The following is a 14,170-nucleotide window of genomic DNA, read 5'->3' as shown; positions in this document are numbered from 1 at the left end:
TAATGCTGAATGAGTGCGAGCTGGGCCTGTTCCTTATATAGATGCAGAGGCAGTGCAGGTCGCACTTCTGCCTCTTCTCTCATGAGATTGGCTTACAAAGCTGGCTTCATTAAAAAGAAATGCCTCTTCCACACCAACCCCCCCACCCCCACCCCCTCACCCCCTCTTTTTTTTAGTATTTTTGATTTTTCTCCTCTTTTGTCTCATTTTCTCGTTGTGTCACTTAAGCCCCCGAGGATTTAAACATTGAGGATTTTCTCTCCCTTCCTTCTCTGCACCCCGCTTTCAAAGCACAGCGAGTAGAAAATCACTTTGCACAAAGCTGAGATTCTCACATTAAAAGCTGAGATTCTCCATCCGGCTTTCCTAAGTATGTGATTATGTGAAGTATCAAATACTGTGAGAATTGGATTAAAATACCACCAGGACCAACATGGAGACAGATGATAATGAGCAGTGGGAAAAGACAGTGTGTGCAAATGCAGTAATGGATAGCAGATGTCAAGAGTTCAACATTCAATTTCATTTCTCTGTTTTCTTATGACCTGGATTTGTATTATATACATGATGGTGTGTGCGTGCGGTAAGGAAATAGCTGCAAAGGAGTACATGGGACAGAGAGAATAAGGATCAGGATGCAGATGTGGGGTGAAGAGAACCAGGTTGAAGGCAGAGGAGGAGAAAATTAAGACAAGGGAGTGGGCTGGCCACTTTGGGATGCCGCTCCATGTCTCCACATGAAGGTGGCTGCCTCACATTGCTATCCCTATAAGTGTACGTTTGCTTCCCAGCACAACTGCAACAAGGTTCTTTAAAGAGTGGTTGTGTTATGAAATGTGACTCTTCAATATTATATCTCAGTGCCTCGTATTTATTTTTGTTCCCTCAGCGACTTCCTCATCAAATACGGTCTATTTGGAAATTCAGAATGAGATTTTTCTTAACTGCCAGCTATGCAACAGCAACCAGCTACCTGGGAAATCAAGCTGTGTGCTGTCTGCTTCGCCGGTCACTGCAGCCAGCATGGATGGCAGTGTTTGGGATGGAAGCATGGCTGACAGCATTCTGGTGCTGATGGCTTTGCCTTCCTGTGTAGCCCTTCTCTTGGGCAGTGTTGTGTTGTTGTGTCACCAACAGCCTTGTGGACACCTTGGAATGCTCCGACATGTGTTTGCATTCCCTTGTGTGCAGTCATAAGTTGCAGATAGTCTCTGATTGCCTTGTGCACTCCTGGTTCACAGCCATTACGAGGTAATCAGTGATTTGGAGGCATCCTATAGGGCTGGGATGTTGGTGGATTAAAACCTTTTTGTGCTGATCAGCCCTTGGACAAGCACTACAAATGCTTCCTACAAAGGAAGAGGAAGAAGCATAGAATGAAGGTTTGCAGCAGTTTGAGGTATACCAAAACTCTGAAGCGAAATGCAAAACTTATAGCTGGGAAAAGCCATCAAACCAACCAGTTACTGCCATTTTTGCAGGCCTGTGTAAAAAGAAAAAGCAGAATTTGTGGCATTGAGATCTGCAGTAATTTTGCAGGATGAGTTCCTTTTCCTAAGTAGAAACAAATTAAGTCATACTGTGAGGAGTATTTTGGTCAGTGCATCGTAATGGAAAAACAGCAAATAAAAATTACTCCTCCAGCAATAATGTGTTAATGTCTCTTGGCAGCCAGTAAGTTTTTAATGGTTATCACTGATGTATTTTTTTCTTTAATAATTGACTGGAATGCTTAATATTGCTGCGTATAATTTGAGAAACCAATTCACTGACAAAACCAGAAAGAAACCACCCTATGAAGTAGACAAGGAGAATCAGCTTAATACACTTCATGGGGAGGAACCCTCACTTCACAGCAAGCCAAATACAATAAGCACTAGGGCTACCTTCCAAAATAAGGATCTAATGCAGAGCATCTCAGCTGTCCAGCATGAGACCGTAGAACCCTTGGAGCCATGCTTTGCTGCCTGTATTCCACAGGCAAAAGTCCCGTTCTGTTGGCTGCTGTTCACTTCTCATCTTTCACTCTAGCTGCCCTTGTTTTCCTTTTTAAAACATATTTCTGTGTACTTCCAGCAGTATTTTTTGAGAACGTTTCCTCCCATCGTGCCTTCGTTTCCACGAGTTCTGTTCATCATTTCTGCAACAGCTGAGTCTATTTAGTAAGTTTATTAATTACCATGACAGGTTCATTGAAGTGAGCACCCCGTTTGGAGAAACCTCCAGGGGCCTCAGTGAATACACACACACTCATTAGAATCTTTTCCATTTATGCATCACTATGATGAGCCAAAAACATAATGTGAAGATGAATTGTGCAAGTCAGATGTTAGAATTTAGTTAAGATGGCTTTTGGTACTTTTCCCCCCCCCGTATTTCCTCTCCATGGGCAACAGTATGGTCATCAAACAACAAGGAACATAAGTCCTCCTATCTTGCCAGTTCATGCTGCTCGTTATATGACACTTGGTTTGGCTATTGCAAGGCAAAACATAAAGGGATGTGCAATTAAATGCAGTTCTCAATGTCCTTGCTTTACAATAAGGGCACGATAATAGGGTCTGACTTGGCTGAGCTGGGGTAGCTGAGCAGTTTAACCCAACGTATACAGAAGATTCAGAAGTCGCACAGAACTACAAATTGGGTAGCTTTAAAGCTCAAATTAATGAGGTGAAGATAATGTATGGCATTGTGCTATCTGCTGTGTGTTTGAGGGCTGAGCGCAAGGTGAAAGGATCTTGCAAGTCCTTCTCATGCACAAATTTAATAATGACAGATCAGCTAAGGGTCTCGAAACTCCATAAACTAGGTCAGTCTGAGTGGCTGACATGGACGTGTCAGGGTTGTGTCCATTGTACAGGCTGCAAAAGGCTTGGGCAGGTCAACTTAACGGCAACAAGGCTGCAAAATGGGCATCCAGCTTCCCTCTTGCCTCTGGATGAATTCAGCTTGGGTTTCTCCATCAGTCACCTCTATAAAGCCAGAAGAAGAGGCTTAAAAACCAGCCTGGAAACTGGAGACTGTCAGTTCTGCTGTATTAAAGAGGAGAGAGGTGTGACACCTCCATGGAGCTTCTGTGGGAACACTTAAGGCTGATTTTATTTACTGTGTTACACGGCAGTTTAGTGGGATTCCTGCTCAGTGCCTAATTAGTTCCACTAATTTATTTGGAACAAAACTTCCTCCTTTTTCTACTCAGCCTATGGAATGTGGTTTCCATGAGCACCTCTGATCCCTCATTTGGAGTCCCTGGCTTGCTGTGCGCCATGTATGTTCTGTCTCAGGCTGCTGTTTTGGATAACTATTAGCTTTATAATCACTGCACCTCAGTGATGCCTCAAGGCCCTTTGCAGCAATTGGGCTGGGGTTTGTGTAGGCAGGAGATGCTGCTTCGCTCCTTTCAGAAGCTGTGCATGCACGGGGCTGTGTTGCTGTGACATGTCCCTGGAGAAGGCAAAGGATTCTGAGAGAGGGAGCAAAGGGACCAAATGACCATCGTGACCGTTGGCTGCTTGTGGCAGAGCACTGGAACTGCTGCACTGCTTTCAACAAGTGCTCTTCCCAGCCCTGTGACAATCTGAGGACTTGAACATGACATTATTCCCGTGTGTATTTTTAGCGGCTGCCCCAACTGCAGAGAACAGCCAGCTTTTAGCCACAGTTTATCCTCTGCTTTTCTTCTGGCAGTGTGATGATGGGCTGCGCCTGACCAACACACATCTGTGCCTCTCTGCATCCGCACTCCCCAGCTGGCTCCGTGCTCCTGCTGGGAGCAGAGCCTGCCCCGTGCCTGTGCCCTCGGCCAGCATCAGAGCTTCAGCTGCACCACACCAAGCAGTAGAGGTGCCTGTAGCTGCTTCCAGCCTAGCTTTATTTCATTCCCTTTATCCTCCTACTTTGCTAATTAACTTGCGCCTAATATAATTTAATTTATTTATTGGCCTTAATTCAATAAGACCATAGAGGAAGATAAATCAGTGGACTCCCGTATCCTTTAACTTTCTTCCGCTTTATATCCCGCTGCCTACTGACCTGTTCTCTCCTCTCTCCCCCTTTCCCACACTTCTCACTGCCTGCTTATTTATTGCCTTAAAAAATGATGTAACTTTCTCTCAAGTGTTTGTGTGCTTATAACTAAACTTCTGTACATTACATCAATTTTGCCACTGCAGGTGGGTTTGGCTCAGACAACCAGATGAGTACTCTTCAGTTTGTCATAACTTCCTTCCCTTAAAGGATTTCCAGTGCTGCTGGCCATTTTGTTGCAGTGAAGGAAGCCTATGCTGCTTTCCTTGGCTGGTGGGCTGGAGAGAAGCATAGGCTGCCCTGCAAAGGCTCAGTGCTGGTGGAAAAACAGGAGTGAGGTCATTGGGCATAACAATGTGCCATTGTCTACTAAGCCAGCCCTTTTCTATCATTCTCTTTCTTTAGGCAGGTAGTTTCAATGTCATTAATACTGAAAGGTTTGCTGCTGTGAGATGGGAACTCATTCATCTCTGCGATTCACATTCTTGTGCCCCACAGTGGCTTTTCCTTTTAACTGCCTTTTGGGATGGAAGCCAGTATTGTAATAGTTTTCATTGACTTTTAGTTTTTGTCAAAAAATGAAATGCTATTTCATTTTTTTTGTTGTTGTTGTTTTTCATCTTTGTTCATTTCTGTTAGCAGAAAACCTTTTTTCTTTCTGAAATGAGCTTCCCTTTTGGCGACTTCTTGTAACCTTGGGATTCTAAATCTGAAGAACTTAAAGCAGGGTGTTCTTTTATTCACTAGGAAGTGCTACAATCCTGGATAGCAGCTTTCTAATGGAGATGCTTTCTGTTAGTATGTGAATGCCACTGATTTATCCAAGTTACTCTACTTTCGTGTCACTGGTGGATGAAATAAGAGTTGCCTGAAGTGAAGAGGTGAAAGGGAAAGCTTGACATGGTTAAGGGGCAGGTAGGGTGACAGACCACTGTCCCTTTGCAGATTTGGGCTTTGCAAAGAATGAGGAAAGTTGCTGCTGCCTGAGCATCCTGAGGAGCACAGTGTGATACTTGTATTACCGTTAGGACATATGGCAATTTGTTCTACTAATAGAGCTCTGTTAGTTGGGGTTGTTTCCAATCTGAACCAATGGTGTTGGAGAAAAGCATGTGCATCACTGAATTTCAGTCCTTCCTAGAATTAGAAGGGCTTTTTACCAAAGCACGGATGCTTAAATTCCTGCATGTCTCTGGAATTCCCCATGTTTCAGCAGAGGAGCTGCTGTTTGCTCTGGGAGGAAGGCAGAGCCCAGTGCAGTCACACACCAACCTGAAGGGCTGCTACCCTTCAGTAACTGCAGCATTTCTTTCAGCAGCAGCTGCAGGTTGTGTGGGTAAATTCTAACATGAAGAGGAATATGAAGAAATTACACGGTCACTTTAGAGCTTTAAGTGTTTTAAGCTGTAAGTACAGCTTTGCAACAGAGGGAGTAAGGAGCACGTGCCAGCCTATGCTCATTTCAAGCAGCTGCTTAATGAGAGCTGCTGGTAAGATCCCCTGGTTGGAATGGGCCATAATGAGTATGATGAAACCACCCTGTCCTTGAAAACAAATTCCTTTTTGTGGCTTAATTAAAAGGGCTCCTAGTACTTCTGTGAGCACACATGATGACTTAGGAAATCATCTCCTTTAGCTTTCATAAAACATACTCAATTAAGGAGCAAAACAGGTAATATGCTGCTTTAATATTGTATAGTAAAAATGGATCTTAGGTTCAAGTGCTGTGGATCAACTTTGGGGCAGATAAAAGATGTCCAGGGGACATCACCTGCTCCTCCTGCTGCTGCCTTCTCATCTGTCACATCAAAACTTCATTCTGCTTACTTCCCTACATGCAGATATCCCTTAAAGAGGAAAGATGCCAATTACAGAAAGAAATGCCAGATTTCCAGTGGCTCAGCACTTTTAGCCAAAATCTGATGCAGTTTAAAGATCCCCTGCTCTGAAACTTCACTTTCACATTCACTTAGAATCAGATTTTATGCATGAGAAAGAGTAGACAGACTTATACCTACATTAATTTCCAGTTGTTTTAGACAGGATCAAGATCAGGACGAATATTATTAGCAAACAGGTACTTAAACCAACCTAGCAGCTAGGAAGGCTTGGTTTCCATATTGGTTTCTGGTATGCCTTCCAAACCACCAGGCTGCCACCTATCCTGCAGACCTCCTGCTCTCCCTGCACCTTAAGGCAGTGCTGATCTTTCCTTCCCAACAATACTGCAGACTATATTTTTCACCATTTTTCTTGTCTTTCCTCACAAATCTGTCAATCATACTGAATAACGTAGGTGCATACTGTCTTCCTCAGGCTCACCTTTGCATACAGCTGCTTCCCAGTCCTTTCTTGCTGGATTACTGCTAACTGATATACTTTTGTCCTAGAAGGGAGATCAGATTCTTTATCAGAAGCACTGTCCTCCATAGCAAAGTCTGCAGGTTTTGTTAATTGCCAGCTGATGGTGCCTGGGCTTGCTGTATACCTCTAAAAAGAGGTATATTTGCAGCACCACGTAGTGTTAGTAATTCCTTTCTACTTTGCCAAAGTGCTGCTGGTGAGAGGCTGAGAGACTGCAAATGTCAAGCATGGTACCCAGGAGGACAATCTACCAGTCAATGCTGAAATGATTTGAACTAGTGAACTCTTGTTAAAACTGCTAATTGCTTTTTTAAAAACACTTAATGGAAATTGCCACATTTAAGTAGTCCATAAAACTGTGATGACACCAGCTTTAATCAGGTGTCACGCAAACACGTACGTTATAAGCTACCCGGCCCGGTGACTTTGACAGTGGAAATGAGTCCTGACAGCCTGGTGTTTACAGTGGTACGTCTCCCAGAAGGGAAGGATCATTTATGTATTTTATTTATGAGGAACTTTTCTATGATGCACCTTTCTGTCTAATATCACTGACTGCAGGGAACACCCCCATAAGTGCAAGATCATAGAATCTCAGAATCATAGAATGGCTTGGGTTGGAAGGGACCACAAGGATTATGGAGCTCCAATTCCTCTGCTGCAGGAAGGGCCACCGATCTCCATATCCAGTACCATACCACGCTGCCCAGGGCCCCATCCAACCTGGCCTTGAACACCTCCAGGGACTGGGCATCCACAACCTCTCTGGGCAGCCATTCCAGCACCTCACCACTCTCTTGCTAAAGAAGGTCATTATGTGTAGTTATGAATAGTTCATGCTGGGATATGCTGATTGGCCTGGTGGTCTTGCTGCGGATCTGGAATAAGCACAACAAGCTGAATGGTATCCGCTGTGCTGGGTTTTTGTGGCTGTATTTACTTGTATTCAAAAGGCCAAAAGCTGCAGGGAGCAAACTGGTTCTGGGTAGTGAGGTTCCAGGTATTGGAAAACCACCCTATGACTGGTGTGGGTAATCAGATTTTAAAGAAGATCATGTTTGTGATTTATTTATTTATTTTAATGATCAAATGGGTTAAACTAAAATCACTACAAGTATTTATGAAGATACCGTGAGCAAATGGTGGTAGTAGAAATAATGTCACTTTTTTCTTGGGTTGTATAGGAACACTCAAAAGACCTTGAAATGGAAGGGGAAGGGAGTGGGGAAGCGGAAGGAAAGGGGAGGGAAGGGAAAGAATTTGAGTTAGGTTCAGAGCGTTCACATGGAGAAAGACCACATAGGTTCTGTGTACCCCAGTCATATTCAGACTTGGCGAGGGCTGCTTGCAGCCATCTCACAGCCGCAGGCTCACTGGCTTCCCTCCAGCTGCCAGTGCAAAGTGTTCCTCTCTGCACCTCTTCTAAAATAGGTGTAATTAATTGCAGCACTCATCTGTGGTCTGAGAATGGGGTCTAAGAATAGAACCGGCATGATGAAATAACTTACTTTGCAGTGGACTCTTTGGGTGCCCATATCTGGGATCAGTGCACTAAACACTAGAAGTGTGTTCTCTTGGTCTGGTGTTGCTTGGTGTTGCTTGGTGTTGCTTGGTGTTGCTTGGTGTTCCTTACCTATTCACACCATATTTGCATGTTGCATGCATGCATTCTGTTAGTCATTATCAACTTATTTTCCCTCTTAACACCAAGAGAATGTGAATGGAGCTGTGGGGGCAGTGGTGTTGCTGAAATGGTCTATTTTGAGTAGATGGTAGTGGCAAAGGTTGGCATCAAAGTGCTAGAAATCAACAAGCCCAGCGTTTCCAGCTTTGTGTCTCGTGTAGCTGCTAGAGTGGTACAATGACATTTGCTCAGCCTTACTGAGCGTCCAAGTAAACACTGCCAGCCATCTCACCTTGGGTTTATTTCGTAGGGGAGATCTCTCTGACAGCTGATTGATGCTTTCTCAATTTGAAGTTGATCTTGGTGAGAAACATGAGGTACCCTGAGCTCAATGACAGCACATCCAGCTTTGCAGTGAGAGCTGGGCTCTGTTCACTCCTTGAGATGACGAAGTTCAACAATGAAACCTTAGAAACCAAGCATTTAAACTAAGTGCTTTTGCTTCCCCTCCCCCTCCCCACCCCCTCTTCCTTCTTTCCAGTACAAAATTAGTTTTGAAGAACAGGATATTGGAAAGCATCGCCAATTTCAGAGGGCTGAACACTGCCACGTTTTGAAGATCTCTATTTGTTCATTTCTGTGAGACGTTATTTTTCATTTCTGATGACTTCCTCTTGTTTCCCCTTTTATCGAAGGGGTGAAAAAGGGTTTATGGTGCTGACGCAGCAAAGTATTTTATAGAGCTGTCAGAGGCAGACAGAGGTGCTAAAGTGCTAAGGGCATGCCTGGAGCTGAGGTGTGAGCAGGAGATGGGCTGTTGGTTTGCGCCTTTGCTGGCATCATCCTGAGCTTTCCCAGAGCTGCCATGTAGAAACTCCTTGCCTCAATGCTTATGAAATAGCATCAATAAAAGTATCGTCCTCTTACACTTCTGTGATAGCATTTTTTAAACCTTATTTGCCAAAGATCCTGACTTTTTCTGCCATTATCTTTACCTTTTTTAAAATATAAGCCCTTAATAGAGCAGACAGATTACCAGTTGAGTTTAAGGTAATTTAAAGTGGAAAATTTAAAGCGGAACTTGAAATCACTTTTTTTTTTTTTTTGAGGCAGCTGTTCTAAGTGATATGATCTTAGTCTTTCTTCTTCAAAGGGAAATTTTGTCTCTTTCCAAGTCAGGGCAATAAATAAAGGTGAAAGAACCACTGAGAAAACGTGACTGAATTATTAATTTGCCAGAAACAGCATCTCAGAAGAAAAAAAAACCCTCTTCAGGCCAGTGTTGGAATGTAAAATACTTATTATTCCCCAAATGCAAAAGGATCTGTGCAGATAAGTAATGCCACTGGGCCCTCAAACTCAAGATGCAATGAGTCAATTGAATGACTTGAACCAGATTTTGATCTACATTATTTTTTTTCTCATAAGTAAACCCATGTTTTGTTTTAATATATATATAACTCAAATAGAACTTCACTTTAATCCAAGTGGAGAATCCCAGTGTTATCAAATAAAGGAACCGTGAACTACTCTGGGTTTTGTGCTTCAGTTTTGATACGCACAGGGAGAAGTTTCAATTCCTTTAATTTTGGTGTGGAAGAAAGGAGAAATATTAACAGTAGATCACTCGCTGTACCACAGCAGTTCAATCATCAGTGCTGGAAAGTCAATATTATATTAACTTCTGAGTAGTCTGTATTTAAGTTCTCCTAAGTGATGGAAATAACAGCAGTCCTTGTTTTCTAGCCATGCGCTTGGCTACTTATGGAATGTTGTATAAAAATGATGTTTGGGCAAGAAATCATTAACCCTGTTCTCCCGAAGGCAGCAGTTACATGTTAAATGAAGTTTAATTTCATGATGGAGTCAGTTACAAAGTATTCCATGTAAGTTAAAATAACTTTGTCATGAGGTGTAGTCAAGTAATAAATAGTGCTCGATGATTCCCTATGGCTGCTTTGTTTAAATGCGATGGGCTTCAGTCTATGTAGACGAGCGTGGTTCCCAATCTGCATTTCTGAAGGCTGGTGTAGTGCTCGTATCTGATGCCAGTGTTTGTGTACTTCACAGGAATCCTTCAAGGGCTTATTTGCTCTATGTTCATCTGGGACGGAGGGAGTGTACCATGTAAAATAATATGTCAGCTCGTAAACTGCATGTACAGCAGCAAGATGTGAGCTCGTTTCACTTTTATCACAGGACCTCGAATCAGACTTGTTGTGTTGCCAAGTCCCCAGACGCCTCATTGCAGTGTGCCTGGAATTTGTTTCTGTGGAATTGCTGGGATTTGGTGTTTACAGGTGTGTTGGGTTTGGTATTTACCCACACAAGAAACCGACTTCTGCCCAGAAAGGAGCAGGGAGGGATGCAGTGCCTGAGGCTAGGAGGCTGAGCTGCTGAGCTGCTGGGCCAAAAGGCTGGCTTCCTGCAGCCTGGATTGCTGGGAATGGTTGGAATGGGGTAATGCACGCTGTGTGCATGGAGTACTCATGTCTGAGAAACGCACATTGGTGGGGTTTAGGAAATTTATGAACTCTACTTACCCGCGGTGGACTTAGTGGGAAATGTAATTCCTTTCACTGTTACTGTTCACAGACTGATTGCTCTGAGTCGCAGCATCTTCTTAAACCTGTAAAAGCTCTCAGTTAATCACATTATCTTGCTGGTAATGGCTATGGAGTCAGACAGCATTGAGCTGCAAACTATATGCTCCTCCCAGCAGCTCTCTCCAGTAGCTGGTTGCTGTTACTGGGAACACTTTTGGACTCACCCATCCCTCACATTTCCTTGGCACTCTTCTTGCTTTAAAGCAAGACACCGAGATATCCTGTGCTCAGTCAGGAGCTGCCTTGTTATTCACTCTTCAAGTCCTCACAACAGCTTGTCACAGAAGAGAAGTTGTGCTTTATTTTCTTTTCCTTTAATCGTTGTTGACTAATTAGTAACCAAACAGACAGCATTTGTTTTTGTTATCAAACTGGTTGTAATAGAGGAGCTGGATGGGACCCAAAGCTTTGTGGACTTAGGGATGGTCAGATGAAGGCTTGAAGCATCAGTTGGCCATGTCTTGCTCACAGGTACATCCAAAGCAGGACCTCTGGGCTCTGGGAGGCTTCCCGTTCATCATGAATGTTTTTATACTCTGAAATAGCTGAAAATTAGCATTGAAATGTCATTTTAAAATGAAACCATTGTAAACAAGCTAAGTGGTTGTGCTCTAGAATTAGAGAGGATGGGGCTGAGGGGAAATCTTGTACCACAAAAGGGTCTCCTTTGTTTGAGCAGGAGGTAACTGGTGAAGAAAATTACTTTTGTGGTTGCTCCAGGCCTTGTTAAAGGAGACCAAAACTGAGAGCAGAGGTGTTGTCTCCTGAAGATGAATGGCTGTCAGAACGTGTATGTAAGCTCCATATGACTTTCTAGGTGACAGATTAGCTGTGTCTGCTATGTGTTTGTTCAAACCTGGCCATGGACAGGGAGGCTGCTCTCGACCAAAGGGACCTATTTGTCCAAAGGAGCTAAACAGCCATGCATTCGTGTCATCTTGAGAGTAACTAGTGCCCCATCTTTTTCAGCCGGTGATTAATTGTGCAGAGCAGTGGGTGACATGCAGCCATTTTTCATACCTAGTGCAATTGGGGACAGCAGGGCACGCTGCACTCTGCTCCCCGTGTCCAGAACAAAGCAGCCTCCTTGCTGGCAGGTTTCCTGAAGCATTGAGTCTCCATCACCTTCCCACAGTGGGGCCAGATGTCCCAGCAGACGATGTCATGCTGCAGAGAGGGGAAAGCGTTAGGTAGGAAGCTATGAGAACTAATGTCTGCTTTTGTCAAACAGTTGGGCAGCTCCTGGCCATGGCGTGTCAAACCTGACTAAATTACCCCAAAGTCATTGATTTTACCTTTCGTTTGGCAGTAGAAAAGCTTCCAAAGCATTCAAATGCTGCTTTCCTTCATCAGCTCCATCAGGATGTAACATAATTTCACAGTAAGATGTTGTTGTTTTTCACCCAGACCTGGGAATAATTTATCTACAAAATTCCTTCTTTATTTTTCTTGTTTAATTTTCTTTTTCTTGTCCTCCTGGCCACGTCTGCTCCACAGTGTTGTGTGTCTGCTCCTGTACGATGAAGACCAGCCCTCTGTGAGAGACTTAGTCAGAGCCAGACCTTTGCTATATAAATCTCATTAGGGTTAAAAATCATGGAGAATTTCTTCTCTGCAGGTTGAGGTGATTATCCAGGCCAGGCTGCTGCCTCCGTGACAAGCTTAGCCCCTGCAGCCTTAATGTGCGTGTGTATGAAACACGGCTCTCCTGCAAGGTAGCGAGCAAAGCGTACATTTCCTATGCATTATTTATGTAATTGAAAATGCATTCTCTTCCCAATTGTTGTGGACTATGCACTTCTTCGCAATGCAGCTAGAAACACAGGGGGCTCTGACTTTTGGAGGGATGTGGGATGGGCACTTCTCAGGCTCGTGCCTTGCACAGGCTGTTATAATTCACAGCAATGGTCTGTGAAGCCCTTTTTAAGAGCTCAAGAAAAAATTAAAGTGTGCCTTGCTTGTTGGAAGTTGGAAGTTCAGTGATAGAAGGTGAAACAAATGGCGTGCTAAAAGTACACACACATCACAGCAATGGGAGAAGTATTCTTTGTTGACAAAGAAAGGTTTTGTTTTCTTCTGTTGGTTTTTCCCTGCGATTATGGTTGCAGATATAATGGTTTGCCAGGCTGGGCATGTTTATCATGTTCATTAGCCTTTGTTCTGAGCTGCAGATGTGCCCTTAAAACTGTTCTCCCCACATGGCAATGGAAGACAAAGGTAAGGTCCTCTGCGAATAGCATCTTACTCTGTTGCTAAGGCTCCTTCAGAATGGAGTCTGTGCAACCTTTATCATTTGTACTTGTCAAAAAGCCAAAATCAAGCAGAATTTTTGTCTTCTTTCTTTTTTTTTTCTTTTTCTTTTTCTTTTTTTTTTTTTTTGATGAAATTTTTGCCCATCCAAGCAGTCCGTTGTTTTCTGTTATTGTACACAACAGTATGCATGGGCAGCCAACAGCATCTCGCTTAATGCTCTCTGTGCCGAGCCAGGTGAATGATGGAGCCATATGCTGTTCTCTGCAGTAAGGAACCATCAATGCTTTGACTCAACTGTCTTCTCGATTAGCCTGGAAACAATGAGAGCCAAGCTTTAGGCTGTGCAATGGCTGATGTATGATTAAGCTCAACCAAAGAGAGATTTATATTTGCATTAGCAACTTCAGGGCCTGTTCCTGTGTTTGCTGTAGCTATCAGGAGGAGTTTCAGGTATTGGTGTGCAAGCAAATATTTTTGCTCATTAATGATGTGCATCATCTGTAAGGCATTAAAATGAATTCTATAAATTGCTGACAATCTCCAGCCAGCATTTCCACATGGGTTTAGAAGTTTATTTCACCCTGGGTGCTTCAGCCCCACCTACTAAGATGCATGCTTGGAGTGTGCAGTGGGTAGCCTACCTGCAGCTAATGCACACAGTAGGTTTATTATTTCTGAGTAACAAAGAGGAATACATCAGCACATTGGAGTCATTAAAATGTATGCTTTCTCGGGGGCCTTTAATGAGGGTTTGCAGGAGTTACAGTGCTCTCCAAAAAATACTCTCAAAACTTTTTTCAGGGTCCAAAAAAAGGAAGGGGGGATTTGCTGTGGGTGTGTTTTGAGGATGCTGTATTCAGGATAATCACCATGTTTCATTGCATTCTGATATGCACCTTAGCATGGCATGAGGTGAGGGGTTTTAGCTACTGGCCATTCTGTGCTGATACCTGAAAGAGGTTTGGGTCCTGGTGTCTGTACTCAGAGGTTGAAGTCAGGCATAGTTGTTTGCTTTCTAAGGGCTGCTCTGTCTGCTTGGTTTGCTTCCCAAGTCTTACACTGATGTTCTTATAGATAGTAACGTGAATCAGCTTTAGTTGTTTCCTTCTCCTGTTTGTTTTCTGTAACCATACTGGCCAGTATGTTTTTTGGCTGCAACTAGCTCTGAAATAAGAGGACTGAAAATTGCTGCCAGAAATAGCATTTTGGATGGGTAACTGTGGTGGTTCACCCTGCATGTCTAACTCTGAGGTTGCCTTTTCCAGTCAAGGAATAGACACCCTGTGTTACATATATC

The sequence above is a fragment of the Excalfactoria chinensis genome, chromosome 8 (genome assembly GCF_039878825.1).
Source record: "Excalfactoria chinensis isolate bCotChi1 chromosome 8, bCotChi1.hap2, whole genome shotgun sequence".
Taxonomy (NCBI): Eukaryota; Metazoa; Chordata; class Aves; order Galliformes; family Phasianidae; genus Excalfactoria; species Excalfactoria chinensis.
Note: the sequence above shows the minus strand (reverse complement) of the source record.